At 36.4% G+C, this 15,848-nt stretch overlaps 1 protein-coding gene across 1 annotated transcript in view; it reads right to left on the bottom strand.

Annotated features, from left to right (window-relative positions):
* NEGR1 (neuronal growth regulator 1) overlaps nt 1-15,848 on the bottom strand; it is a 1,022,884-nt gene that overhangs the window by 518,205 nt on the left and 488,831 nt on the right. The gene's annotated exons all lie outside the window — the stretch shown is intronic.

Below are 15,848 nucleotides of genomic sequence, written 5' to 3'. Positions count from 1 at the left end.
TAGTATACATATGAAAATATTACCAAAATTTATTGTTGTTTTGTTAATAATTTTCTATAGTTTCCTCCTCAACTGGCTTATACCCCTGACCCCAACCAAGGGAAAAATACAAGGAGGATAGGATGGGTAATATCACTTAGTGAGTCAAACTGTAGTGGGTGTTACTATAATAGTTCATATTCATCATTGCTGTGGTTGAAAATGTACATTTAGCTGTGGTTGAATAGTTCACAATGAAACAAAATCTCATCTGTATGACAGAAACTCTGTTGTGTTGGGCTTTGAACATAATCCAAGACACTCAAGACAGTAGCAAAATTAGGCAATTGGAAAAATCAGAGTAAAAAAGGCATTTTTCATGCTTATTTCCTTCAAAGGATGCTCTGATTTTGTTAATTGCCTCAAAGAGTGCTTCGATTTGCTATTTTCTACAAACAGTATTCTAATCTAGTTTATCCTCTGAGTTGCAGCTGTGTTCAAGTATCCTAATAGATTTGGTGCATGCTGAACTATTCTTCTACAATTAATTCACTTGGTTCTTCATGTGAATGATTTATACCTATTTAAAACTAAATTGGAAACCATTTCACTATTGCTTATATAGTCATTAAGACAGCTTTTAGATGACATTAATTTGCACTTAGATAATACCTTTCATCTAAGGATCTCAAAGCACTCTATGGAATACATTGTTTAATGTAGGAAGACAGAAAAATGCAATACCATACTTAGGAATGATATGCAAATTAGAAAACAAAATTTAAAAAAATACCCTTGTGTTTGAGTATAAATCATTTATGCTGCTCATTAATTTTATGTTCTACAACCATCAATTTCTCATTTTCTTTCCTTGTCTATGAAATCTGTGGGTCTCTATCTTCTTTAACTACATTCCTGGTGGTCAGTCTTCATACTTACAAGCCAACATTGTCTGATTCTTCTACCGTATGGTATGTGATCTCCATGACTAATTCTTCCTTTTATTTATGCCAACCTAATTTTATAATTAGACTGTTCCAAAAAGTATTGAAAGGATGTGAATTTGCTTTCAATAAACTGAGTTGAAGCTGTCAGATCTGCTGCTTATGTGTGTAAGCTTCCTAGAGGTTCAAGTGTCTTCAATTAAAAAATGGTCAACGCTAGAAAATGTGGGCTTTTATTCTGTGGCAAAGCAGTATCATAACAACACAGGGAAATGTCCTAAAGATATTGATTTCCAGGAAAAAAATCTGGTGTCCACAGAAAATTTTTCTTTCCCACATAAAATACATATATTTTTACTAAATCACAAAGAAAAATATGAATAAATTGATATGCCTTTATAAGGACAATCTAGTAAACATTATTTTATAATGAGGTTTGAGAAAAATAAATCCTAGCCGCAATTGTTATTCTCCTCTCTGTTGTGTTTATTTGCTTTAATTGTGCTTAAGCAGGTCTCTGATTAAAACAAACAAACAAACAAACAAAAAAACTTCTTAAACTAAAACCCATAAGTTAGTTACAGAATAATCCTGCTTCCCTCTGTAAAAGCAGATTTTTAATTATTTTGCATCTTTGGAATTTAACCAATTCATGCTGTCAATAGCAGCAGTAGCAATTGATTACACCAATTGATTTCAACTGGGCTGCTGCAAATCAGTAAGAAGTCTTCAAATAAAATAAGAAAAGGTGTGGCCCAATGCTAGGGATTACAGTTTGGTGAGCAAATGTGGGTTGAATGAAGCCCTACCTTGCTCTTATAGCCAGGAATTACTGAACAGCTACAAACTGAACGATTGAGCACTTTGAAAAGTTTCTTGTTGCAGTCCTGGTTTAGATCCTAGAGACTTGAAAACATCTGTATATCAGAACATATAGTTTAACTACTAGAAGCACTAAGTACTAAAATTGATGAAGGATTTACCCAAACACCTGGGCTAATAACTAGGACCCATCTCTGGAATATAACTTTATACATTGTCCCTAGATCTCTTCCTGTTCCAAGCCATAGAACAAAGACGGAAAGATTCAAAGAAATTGTATCATTCTGTATCATTATCATGAACTTGTCTTGACCCACCAAGTAAAGAAAGTTTCAGTGTCAAACAGGATATTTTTCTTAGTCTTAATCTCTCCTCTACTTGGCTCTGCTTCTCCCTTGAAGTTGGCACTATCTATGTTCTCAATTTTTTAAACTAGTGAAGATAACACGTTCTGGCTTCTTTAGTGGGGGTGAGGGGTATCCTTGAGGATTTAAAAAAAATATATTGGCCCTAAAATATAAGCAGTTCTTAAATATAAGATAGGAGATTTTCTTTCAAGTCTAGTAGAGTTCTGAGCCACCAGGAAAGTTTGATTACAGCTCTATACTATGATAATTCGGTGATTCTAAGCTAACCGGGGCTTCCCTGGTGGCTCAGATGGTAAAGAATCTGCCTGTAATTCAGGATACCTGAGTTCAATCCCGGGGTCAGGAAGAGCTCCTGGAGAAGGGAATAAGCTACCCACTCCATATTCTTGCCTGGAGAATTCCATGGACAGAGGAGCCTGGTGAGTTACAGTCCATGGGGTTGCAGAGAGTCAGACATGACTGAGCAAATAACACTTTCACTTCAAGCTAACAAAATGAGAAACACAAGTCAGTTCACTATACAGTGTTAATTAATGATAAAGATTATTTCAGAAGATAGACTATGTGTAGCAGTGGTTAAGAAAGATTTTAGGAGGAAGCAGGATTTGAATTAGACCTTAAAGCACATTTCTATGTGATTTTATTTTTTATTCTTTGTAGAGATAACAATTCATTCACTCTTAGCTATCAATCTGAGGATCTGCAGATATGTCTGCTAATTACTTGGAAATACAATAGGAATTAGAAGTGTATTTCAGTTGGAAGGGAAAGGTTTTTGGATTGCCTGAGCATAAATAGTATGTAGGGGAATGAAAGAAAGTGAAGCTGTTTCCTACAGGTCATGGTCTCAATATTAGAGCATTTGGGGCTCATCATGCAATCAATGGGGAATAAAGCATTGCTTTTCACTGAAAACACTCTAAAATAGGAGGATGAGTGATTTAATGAGATAAATCAGACCTCTGCTTTAGAACACACATACCACCCACATATTTGGGGCCAGGCTGGAGTGAGGAGAGACCTAGAGAAAGTATACCCTATGAAAAGATTTAGTTCAGAGAGGTGATGATGAACTATGGCAGTAATAATGAGGATGAAGGGAGTTCCTTGGTGGCCTAGTGATTAGAATTCTGAGCTTTAACTGCTGTGGTCTGGGTTCAATCCTTAATCAAAGAACTGAGATGCCACAAGCTGTGCAGTGCAGCTACTCCCCTGCCCCCCCCAAAACAACAACAACAAAAACTAAAACATAACAACCACCCACAAAACCAAAGCAAAACAACAAACAAAAATACAGAAAACAAACAAACTAACTAACTAAAAAACCCCAAGTGGTGATTAAAGATGAAAGTAATAGGAAACTCTTGCAACAATGACTGTGTCGTTAAGGGGTAGAGTGTGAGAATGGTGAGTGATAAGAGAATCAAAAACTTCAAATCCATGCCAGTATAACAGAAGGAGACAAAGGAAAAAAAAAAAAAAGGAAAACATTCATGAGAGTAAGTAACTACAATCATCACTAGTGACTGTGTTAATTTGATAGGATTGCCATAACCAGGAATCACAAACAGGGTAGATAAAACAACAGAAGTTAACTTCCTCGCAGTTCTAGAGGACAGAATTCAAAGATCAAGTGTCAGCATTTTTAATTTCCCCTGAGGCCTCCCTCCTTGGCTTGTAGATGCTGCTCTTCTATCTCTGTCTTCACATGGTCTTTCCTCTGTGCCTGTCCTAATCATCTTGTCTTATAAAGAACCCATCATATGGGACTTAGACTCCATCCTCAGATTTTCACTTAACCTTAATCACCTTTTTAAAGATCCTATCTCCAGATACAGTCACATTCTCAAGTACTGTGCTTAGGAATGCAACATTCAGATTATTTGCGGGCAGGGAATTCACTGTTAATGACCAAGAAAGTAGACCAGACAAGAGAGTAGAATTATCTGTGGTTTTAGTTTGATATTTATAATTTTTACTATAATGCACATTACTTTTATAAAGCAAGAACACTACAAGTTATTTGGAGATTATTTTTCATCCGACAGACAATCTGTATCCAATGTAAGCATTCTGTTGAGCCTTGACAGACATTATAAGTTTTATATTATAATTTAAGAACTCCAGGAAAAAAATCTCCTGGCTTGTCATGGCCTGAATTTCATTTAGACTTTATGTAGTGATGTCATGGAAATATGTTACTGTTTTTGGTCTTTTTAACTCAAATTAGAAATGACTTTAAAATCATCCTCTTCTGATAATTTCAAACATTAGAAAATTCTGCCTTCACTATTTTATTTTTGTTTGGTGGGTGGAGGGTGAAGAAAAAACAATTCTGGTCAATATCATTAGCTAATATATTCTTTAACTTGAGAAGTTTATTAGGACACATAAGTTTAAATTTGCTTCCTTCATAAGCTTGTTTAGCAGAGACGATCCATCTCTGGACAAAGTATTTTTATATAGCTTTCCCAGTAGTAGTTCTCACACCTTGGCATAAATTATAATCTCCTGGAAAATGTTTTAAAATACAGATTTCAGGACCGGCACCCCGAGTTTCTTATTTATAGTCTGAAGTCAAGCTGGAAATTTCCATTTTAAAATTCTCAGGTATATTGATACTGCCGGTCCATGGACCACTCAGTAGAAACCTCTGCTCTATAGTAATGTTTATAACTATAAAATCAAATTATGTTATTTTACTTTGAAAAAGTATTTTCCATTGTGAAAACATAAAGCTTTAATTAAATAGACTCATTAAAATAACCATTATGAATAATGAGAAATTTCTGGAAATAGTAATGAAATACATGGCATCTTAGAAGATATGAAATTAATTGAAGTTACCACCAAGAACTAATTCAAAGGATTAATAACAGTAAGTCAGTGTATATTTAAAATATTTGTTGCTTGATCATATATCACCTTGGTCTTAGCCACATTACTGTGAGGACAATGAAAAGGAATATAGGATCATATCTATCAGTGAATTACTCTAGAAAGAGAGATGCCTGGGTCAATGAAATAAATGACTCTATCACCAGATAGCAATATGTGAGATTTAGAACACAATCCTGAAAGCTTCAAGACAGCAACAAGTATAACATAAGCACATCTTATCGGTTAAGTCATCAAATAAATTATAAAAATGTGTGAAGAATGATGAGTGGTGAGCATTACCTCTTTTTCTTGTTGCCCTGGGATAAAGACCAAGGACCAAAGTGAGGATAAAAGATGTCTCTCCCTACCTCCCTCCATTCATTAATATAAAATGACAACTAAAAGGAAATAGGCTGTCAGCCTTTACAGGGTCTGATCTTTAAGAAAAGATAATTGTTTTTAAAGACTAAGGGTGCCTTCAATAAGACAAGACCTACCAGAGTGTCAGCTCAAGCCCAGCTATTTTTAGTGAGGGCAATCAACCAGAGGAGACATTTATGGAAATGTGGATTTTCCTTATGACCCTTACGCTGACACCATAGGTGGAGAGATAAATGCACCATGATCATTATACAATATACTCCCTTACTCAAGAGTTTAAGATCCCTGAATATGAAAAAAAGTTCTAATTTATCAAAAGTTAAAAATTTTTTTTCTCTATGACAAATCTTAACATAATTTTCTTGTTCTTTACTAAGGCATTTCACAAAAGTCTTAGAAGTGTCAAATTTTTGACATGGCATTCACAACATTTCTTTGGTCTGTATAATTTTTTTCCTCTATCATAAGACAAAATAATGAATAAAACTTCAGGTATTTTTTCTATTGAAATTTTTTCATTTAAAGACAAAGTATATAAAGACTAAAATTGTCTTTTATTTTCAGATGGCCCAATTTAGAAACATTAAGGAGACTAATGTAAATTTCAACATGAAGTTATTTCTAAAACTTGCTTCAGAAACTGAAGCTTTCATGAGTTCTATATGAAGATAAACGTTTTCATCACAGTGAAATATGTTAATTTTAGTATGGCTTGTCTTGAAATATTTCAAGATTACAAATATAGGTAATAATATAAAATAAATTTCCTTTCCAGTAACATTTTTAGAAGCATATAATTTTAAGTTCAAACTTCAGTATTTCATAATGGAGGAATATTTAAGGTCTTGTATTTCAAAACACACCCTGACATTAAGGTGGAAAGCTTTGAGGATATGTTTTCATAATAAAAAATAACAATTTTCACATACAGAAATCTTATAATCTTTCATCTTTTCATTGATAGCATTCTTAATAAAGCATACTTTTGTTCATATTTCAAAGATGAATGGCTTCATTATGAAGTACATTTTGTACCATCCTCGTAGGGTTAACAAAATTATTCCTTTACTCCATTTAAAGGTGTATGTCTAGAGATAAAAATGATAATGTTCCCAACTATTTATCCAAATAAATCCTTTAACAACATATGCAGCTAGATTTGACAAAACAGATAACCTTTGTTGATTTTTCTCTTTTGCTGTTCTTTATTCAAATTTAAGACCTTTGGTTCTAGATGACTTTTTTTTTTTTGCAATTATTTATTTTTAAGCTCCTTTGAAATGATCTCCAAGCACTTTGATACAGATGGAAAACCTTCTAGTTTCAATGAAAATTTTCAAAGTACTGCTTTACCCTCTGGTAAAATATTTTGCAGTTTCCTACCAAGATAACCTACTGCCTTCAATTCTGGCTGTATGCCTAAATATTTTTCTTTTTCCTATTCATAAATCCTTCAACTTAACAGAGGGTAAGAGTTTTCGACAAGGCTCTATGCTTATGGTTGTTAGCATTTTCCTTACAGCTTCACTCTTTTTTCCACAATCAAGAATACATAGCAGTGCAGGGTGGGGAGTTAATAGTCAATTATTAATATTGATGCATATTTAGATTTCCAGTCTAAAATTAAACTTCTGGAGTTCTATGAAAATGATAGGTAATATTAAAATAATAAGAACTATAGATTCTTCTATAATTATATGCTGATGACATCACCAAAAATTCAGATGTTTGTATGCAAGTTCCCTACAGAGTCTTATTAAATCTCAGTCTAAAATAAATTGCAATTGTTAATTGTTTGGTAAGGTTCACCTTAATTAGACCTTTGGATAGATTTCTACTTTTACATTTTCCTAACTTGTTATTATACATGTGCATTTGAAAACACTGAATAATTAAGTATAAACCTACAAATAAAGATTCTGCAAAGTACATTTGTTTGCCCAATTTATTTTCATTTATTTACTTAAATTTGAAAAAGTATGTTTTTGCTAGAAAAATGTATGTGGGAAAGAAAACTGGTGTAAACATTCCTTTAATATAATGAGTAACAGGTTGATTTTCCTTTATTGAAATAATGTGGCAGACCTCAAGTGAGTTTCTGACTGAATTATTTTAGTACTAATGTGTTCTTTTTGAAAGTCTTTCCCCCTCACCCAACTGCTTTTTGCTCATGGTTTTAAGGGTTTGCACTTACGCTTGCTATTTCAGCTATATCTGTGTACTGTGGAAGGCAGCCAGTTCTTAGAATGGCTGATAAACTAGTTGACCTCTGTAATCTACATTTTAGAGAAATACATTTCAGCTGCAGATGTTTCCAAAGGTAGAAAATCCGTGGAGAAAATTAATCTGTAGCCGACAGATGTTTTCATATTAGCACAGCTTGGGAATATTCTCTTCCAAACATGTTGCCTTCCTGTGGAATTCAAGAGCTCTGTTATCTCACTTTCCTAGGCTTTTGGATCCTAAAGCATGGCACCAAGATGGACTGTCATCTAAATAAACAGATGCAAACCTTCCTTTGTAGTTAGAGGGTGCAGTTTAAATCTGTTGACTCTCACATTTGCTCCTTTCCATTTAATTCAGTTATTTGAATAACTGCTGATAAAATTTTCCTAAGTCCTATGGAAGGCACAGTGAGTTGCTTATATCAAACCTCAAAGTCAGTATAAATCTTGGCAGAAGATTTCATCCTATTTGGGCATTTTATAGCATCTTAGGGAATTATTTTTCCCCTAAGGGCTTTATTATTAATGGGAACTGACCACGTGCTTTGAGGGAAGAATTGACTTCCTCAATTAGAAGACCTTTCAAGAGAGTTAACAGAGAATTTATTTTTTCATTTAGAGAAGAGAATGTTTCCCATAAGATCACTGAATCTTTCATGGCTGACTTTTCCTGCAAACACAATGTGTAAAAATTTCAGTTCCTTAAAAATTAAATAGACACTGTGAAATTTAATAAGGTTTGCTGCTGCTGCTGCTGCTGCTGCTGTCTCTTCAGTTGTGTCCGACTCTGTGGGACCGCATAGACAGCAGCCCACCAGGCTGCCCCGTCCCTGGGATTCTCCAGGCAAGAACACTGGAGTGGGTGCCATTTCCTTCTCCAGTGCATGAAAGTGAAAAGTGAAAGTGAAGTCTCTCAGTCGTGTTCAACTCTTAGCAACCCCATGGACTGCAGCCCACCAGGCTCCTCTATCCATGGAATTTTCCAGGCAAGAGTACTAGAGTGGGTTGCCATTTCTTTCTCCTTACTTCTGTTTAACTCAATTCAATATATGTGAACTTATGTATAATTTAAGGTTTTTGCTGCTTGTCCTTGGAAACTTCAATCTTTCTTGGCCTCAGTTTCTTCTATGTATAGAACATTACTTCAATAAATGTAAATTATATGTATTAATGCATATCATCAATACCACTACTGTAGGATTTATTCATTACAAAAATATATCTCAATTATACTCCATTCAGAACATAAAACTGCCACCTTGATTTTATAATGATATATATTAGATGTAGTAATGAAATTATTTCTATAACTTTATCTAGCTTGTAATACATGATTTAATATATAATAGTTATATATATTAAATTTCTACTGTTGTTTGATAAACTGTGACATTAGCTAATTTTGGAATTTTTGTTAACTACATAGGAAAATAAAAGGGCTAATCTTTTTGTTCAACTAGCAGTTGTATCACAGATAGCTAATTCAAAACAGAAATCACCACTCAATAAACTCCCCAGAAGAGATGTAGTTTGTCTAGCATAGTGATAATTACAGGTTATTTCATTGAAATATAATTTTCAGTGAAACAAAGGCGATATTCCCCTAAAGTTAAAATTTACTTAACTTGATAAACCATACAGAACAAAAACTGTTTGCTATTATTGTTAGAACCAATAAAAATACATTTAAATGAGATAAAGTTCTGAAAAGAATAAACAGAAGAGTTAACAACGGCTTAATTTCAATGATTATTTTTTATACTCTTTGATATTATTACTCTTTTGTGTTCTCAAACATAATATTCTGCTTTTATGCTTTAGTTAAATCAGTAAATAAAATGCCTCAGTTTTCCCATGGGACCCCTTAAAGGCTCCTGAAAGTAATTCCATTACCTCCTTACCGTATATCTTTCCTAACACTGTCTTTGATCAGCTATGGTTTCCACTACCTTGGCTTATAAGCAGCTAATATCTTCATTTTTACAACATTGGTTCTTTCTTTTGTTTCAAGAATTATAATTTGTTTAATTTCTTGGAAGATATTTGTATGAAAATTGTTAAAACATAGTTCTGCAAGGCATCTATTATTTCTTATTACTGGACCACACCTACACCTACACATAAGAATTTAGTTCAGTTCAGTCGCTCAGTCGTGTCCGACTCTTTGTGACCCCATGAATCGCAGCACGCCAGGCCTCCCTGTCCATCACCAACTCTCGGAGTTCACTCAGACTCGCATCCATCGAGTCAGTGATGCCATCCAGCCATTCATCCTCTTCCACTCCCTTCTCCTCCTGCCCCCAATCCCTCCCAGCATCAGAGTCTTTTCCAATGAGTCAAGTCTTCACATGAGGTGGCCAAAACTGGAGTTTCAGCTACAGTATCATTCCCTCCAAAGAAATCCCAGGGTTGATCTCCTTCAGAATGGACTGGTTGGATCTCCCTGCAGTCCAAGGGACTCTCAAGAGTCTTCTCCAACACCACAGTTCAAAAGCATCAATTCTTTGGTGCTCAGCCTTCTTCACAGTCCAACTCTCACATTCATACATGACCACTGGAAAAACCATAGCTTTGACTAGATGGACCTTTGTTGGCAAAGTAATGCCTCTGCTTTTAAATATGCTATCTAGGTTGGTCATAACTTTTCTTCCAAGGAGTAAGCGTCTTTTAATTTCATGGCTGCAATCACCATCTACCGTGATTTTGGAGCCCTCAAAAATAAAGTCTGACACTGTTTCCACTGTTTCCCCATCTATTTCCTATGTAGTGATGGGACCAGATGCCATGATCTTCATTTTCTGAATGTTGAGCTTTAAGCCAACTTTTTTGCTCTCCTCTTTCACTTTCATCAAGAGGCTTTTTTAGTTCCTCTTCACTTTCTGCCATAAGGGTGGTGTCATCTGCATATCTGAGGTGACTGATATTTCTCCTGGCAATCTTGATTCCAGCTTGTGCTTCTTCCAACCCAGCATTTCTTATGATGTACTCTGCATATAAGTTACATAAGTTGGGTGACAATATACAGCCTTGACGTACTCCTTTTCCTATTTGGAACCAGTCTATTGTTTTTCATGTCCAGTTTTAACTATTGCTTCCTGACCCGCATATAGGTTTCTCAAGAGGCAGGTCAGGTGGTCTGGTATTCCCATCTGTTTCAGAATTTTCCACAGTTTATTGTGATCGACACAGTCAAAGGCTTTGGCATAGTCTATAAAGCAGAAATAGATGTTTTTCTGGAACTGTCTTGCTTTTTCCATGATCCAGCGGATATTGGCAATATGATCTCTGGTTCCTCTGCCTTTTCTAAAACCAGCTTGAACATCTGGAAGTTCACAGTTCAAGTATTGCTGAAGCCTGGCTTGGAGAATTTTGAGCATTACTTTACTAGCATGTGAGATGAGTACAATTGTGCGGTAGTTTGAGCATTCTTTGGCATTGCCTTTCTCTGGGACTGGAATGAAAACTGACCTTTTCCAGTCCTGTGGCCACTGCTGAGTTTTCCAAATTTGCTGGCATATTGAGTGCAGCACTTTCACAGCATCATCTTTCAGGATTTGAAATAGCTCCACTGGAATTCATCACCTCCACTAGCTTTGTTCACAGTGATGCTTTCTAAGGCCCACTTGACTTCACATTCCAGGATATCTGGCTCTAGATGAGTGATCACACCATCGTGATTATCTTGGTCATGAAGATATTTTTTGTACAGTTCTTCTGTGTATTCTTGCCACCTCTTCTTAATATCTTCTGCTTCTGTTAGGTCCATACAATTTCTGTCCTTTATCGAGCCCATCTTTGCATGAAATGTTCCCTTGGCATCTCTAATTTTCTTGAAGAGATCTCTAGTCTTTCCCATTCTGTTGTTTTCCTCTATTTCTTTGCACTGAATGCTGAGGAAGGCTTTCTTATCTCTTCTTGCTATTCTTTGGAACTCTGCATTCAGATGCTTATATCTTTCCTTTTCTCCTTTGCTTTTTGCTTCTTTTCTTTTCACAGCTATTTGTAAGGCCTCCTCAGACAGCCATTTTGCTTTTTTTTGCATTTCTTTTCCATGGGGATGGCCTTGATTCCTGTCTCCTGTACAATGTCATGAACCTCCGTCCATAGTCCATCAGGCACTCTATCTATCAGATCTAGTCCCTTAAATTTATTTCTCACTTCCACTGTATAATTATAAGGGATTTGACTAAATACATACCCGAATTGGTCACTGTTTAGTTCAGTCACTCAGTTGTGTCCGACTCTTTGCTACCCCATGGACTGTAGTATGCAAGGCTTCCCTGTCTATCACCAACTCCTGGAGTTTACTGAAACTCATGTCCATCCAGTCGGTTATGCCATCCAACCATCTCACCTTCTCTTGTCCCCTTCTCCTCCCGCCTTCAATCTTTCCCAGCATCAGGGTCTTTTCCAATGAGTCAGTTCTTCATATCAGGTGGCCAAAGTATTAGAGTTTCAGCTTCAACATCAGTCTTTCCAATGTACACTCAGGACTGATCTCCTTTAGGATGGACTAGTTGCATCTCCTTGCAGTCCAAGGGACTCTCAAGAGTCTTCTCCAACATCACAGTTCAAAAGCATCAATTCTTTGGCACTCAGCTTTCTTTATAGTCCAACTCTCTCATCCACACATGACTACTGGAAAAACCATAGCCTTGACTAGATGGATCTTTGTTGGCAAAATAATGTTTGTCTCTGCTTTTAATATGCTGTCTAGGTTGGTCAGAAATTTCCTTCCAAAGAGTAGGCATCTTTTAATTTCATGGCTGCAGTCACCATCTGCAGTGGTTTTGGAGTGCTAAATATATACTATGCCACTGTTTCCATTGTTTCCCTATTTATTTGCAATGGTCATACCCATGTTTAAAATCATCCAGCTGGAGGAAGTTGATAGCTGTGGATGGAGTAAGGAGAAACACAGTCTACTCTCAATATCATGGCCTTTACCAGGAGGTTTAACCAGACATATCAGCAGAAAATTGGATTAAATATTTACTGGTCATGGCCCTGCCCCCCAGAACAAGGCCCAGTTTGCCCTACAACCAGTTCTTCCCAACAGGAAGCTTGCAGAAGCCTGTTATCCTCCCCAAGAAGAGGACTGAATTTCTTATTCTGTACCTGTATCTATGGTATGTAAAAATTGGTAATTGGCATGTGGGGAGCTAAAACTAGACATCACATTCACCACTTTCAAAAACCAAGTACACAAAGTTACATTTTAAAAAATTAAACAAAATATCTAAACTTGAAGAAAAAGTATTTAATAGTTGTTCAGAATGAGACTGGAAGACATGTCAATAAGCAATCACATCCAATGAATCAAAGCAGTTGTCTGGGTATTGATTTAAATTCACATAGAGAATGGTTGTGCTTGTCCTTGATATTATTTCTTCTTATAAACATTTTTCTCTATGTGTTTGAACTAGGAACATGAAAGAATCTGTAATAATTTACTGAAGGCCCCATTTGTACAAGCTAAGACCAGTGTCAAGAGATTCCTTAATCTTGTTCATAAAACTCAGAACAGTTTTTGAATCCCTCTGCCTAGGCCAAAATGGAGTTAAACTGTGGAAAGGTGAGTTTGTCTTAGCACAAATACAGGCAGTATTAGTCTAACATCTCCCCACCTGGGTGATTCTAAGGATGTCACAGAATAATGAGCACAGTAAACAATTAGCATCATCCAAGAAACAGCCCTCAGATAGTCTGTGGCATCTGTTTGTCCCCAGCTCTAAAGCTAATAAGAGCCAGGACTCTCCAAGGTACCTTCCTTTTCAGCTTCAAGTCTAATTACACTTCCTGCATTTCAAACCAGTGAGGTACTTATGGCTAGGGAGAACATCACATTATTTTTATAGTAGAACAAATTAAGAAACCCTGCACAAGTGGGCAGAATGCCAGCTTGCAATTCTCCCCGAAGACCTGACTCACACAGCAATGTTTCCTGCAGATTTCTACTTGTTTCAATTTAAAGATTTTTTATTATAAGAAAAAAAATTTCACATTAGCTCTTTTTTAAGTTTCTGTGGTAAAAGGAAATTAGCAATGTAAGTATAAAGTAAGATGATCTGGATGAATAAAAAAGAACATGTAGTTTATACGTAAAAGCTGAAAAATGCAATGAAATATTCAAACTTCCTAGAAAATGGCTCACAAGCCATAAATTAATCATACTGAACACAATTTTTTAATATGCAGAGAAACACTAGAGAAGTACTCAATATTGTAGGGAAATATTTTTTCTTGATTGTTCACATTAGCATTATTATGATTTATCCAAAAAGCTGGTAAAATAGTATATGCTCAACTTTAAACTTTTTTATCTGATCTTGGATTACAATGATATTTTTCATAACAAAATATGAGTCTTTACATTCAGCATGAAAACATGTAAATGTTTTTTCCAGAAATATCTTTTTACTATAAAATGATTGAAATATAGGAATGCTTTTAATAAGCAGGTAGAAGACTTAGTTGAAAAGATTTATACTTAAAATGCTAATTAAATCTTGCGAAGAAGTTTCTATATCAAAAGACGACAGCTTTTTCACTTATGCACTACTGGGAAATGACTATCAACCATTAATAGTCCTTATGACAGGCCTGAACTCTAATGTTTGCAAGCTTTCAAAGGAGTTGCTAATTATACACAAAGGAACAAAAGGTGTTGAAAACTTTACCAAAAAGGCTTAGACGAGTCCAGGGAAATTTCAAAGTTAAAACTGGCTAAACATGTCCTCTCTTGAGAATTATGATTATTATTTATGCCTGAAAAGATTGGTAAATGAAAATGTTAGTGTGTACTTTAGTAGTAAAAATCTAAGAAAGCAAGACTAAGGGTTTATATTGCATTTTTCTTCCGTGATATTAACAGACGTATTCCATGAGACTGATTACTGTTTATATAGTGCCTGTCTTTGTGGACTCAGATTACACGGAAATAGCCAGGTGGCGCTAGTGGTAAAGAACATGCCTGCCAAGGCTGCTGCTGCTGCTGCTAAGTCGCTTCAGTCGTGTCCGACTCTGTGCGACCCCATAGGCAGCAGCCCACCAGGCTCCCCCGTCCCTGGGATTCTCCAGGCAAGAACACTAGAGTAGGTTGCCATTTCCTTCTCCAACGCATGAAAGTGAAAAGTGAAAGTGAAGTCGCTCAGTCGTGTCCGAACCTCAGCGACGCCATGGACTGCAGCCTTCCAGGCTCCTCTGTCCATGGGATTTTCCAGGCAAGAGTACTGGAGTGGGGTGCCATTGCCTTCCAGCCTGCCAATGCAGGAAACATAAAAGAGATGCCGTTTCCATCCTGGGTTGGGAAGATCCCCTCAAAAGAAGGGAATGGCTACCAACTCCCGTATTCTTGCCCGGAGAATCCCACGAACAGAGAAGCCTGGCAAGCTACAGTGCACACGGTCACAGAGAGTCAGAAACAACTGAAGCAACTTGGTACACATGCAGCCTGTGTAGACTATGTATTTAGTCAAGACTTATGGGGAAAAAAAAATGATGGAAGGGAGAGATGGAAGCAGGAATTGGGGGTGGGACAATTAAATTAGTAGTCCTTAGTTCTTCATATCTAATCAGAGAAGTTATTTATTTTGGATGGAAGACTCACTCTAACTCGTTAACATCAGTCACCTTCTGAAATGGTATCAGAGGTGGTACAAGGAATAAGTGTTAGTCGCTCAGTCATGCCCGACTCTTTGCAACCCCACGGACTGCAGCCCACCCGGCTTCTCTGTCCATGAGATTTTTGAGGCAAGGATACTGGAGTGGGTTGCCATTTCCTTCTCCAGGGAATCTTCCCAATCCAGGGATCGAACCCAGGTCTCCTGAACTGCAGGCAGATTCTTTACCAACTGAGCCACAAGGGAAGCCCTTGACACAAGGTACAAGGTAGAAGGCATGCTACACTTTTAAAACCACTCATCCACTCCCAAACTTGCCTTAAACAGACAAAAATAGCTTTAGTGACAATAAACCAAATATAAAACTATGTGAGGGGTATTTATAACATTTATATTTGTATACTTACTACACTTCCCTGGAGAACAGCACAGTATTCTTGCCTGGAGAATTCCAAGGACAGAAGAGCCTGGTGGGCTGCAGTCCATGGGATCGCACAGAGTCAGACACGACTCAAGCAACTGAGCATGCACACATGCACTTACTATACTTACTAAGTTTCTAAAATAAGGAAGAGAGTGATGCAAACCAGTGAGAATGAGAACAGAGAGTAGAGACTGTGTCTACTC

Source organism: Oryx dammah, unplaced genomic scaffold, assembly GCF_014754425.2.
Source record: "Oryx dammah isolate SB20612 unplaced genomic scaffold, SCBI_Odam_1.1 HiC_scaffold_28, whole genome shotgun sequence".
In the NCBI taxonomy this organism is placed as follows: Eukaryota; Metazoa; Chordata; class Mammalia; order Artiodactyla; family Bovidae; genus Oryx; species Oryx dammah.
The sequence above is the reverse complement of the archived record's forward strand: the minus strand, read 5'-3'. Positions and strand labels throughout refer to the sequence as shown.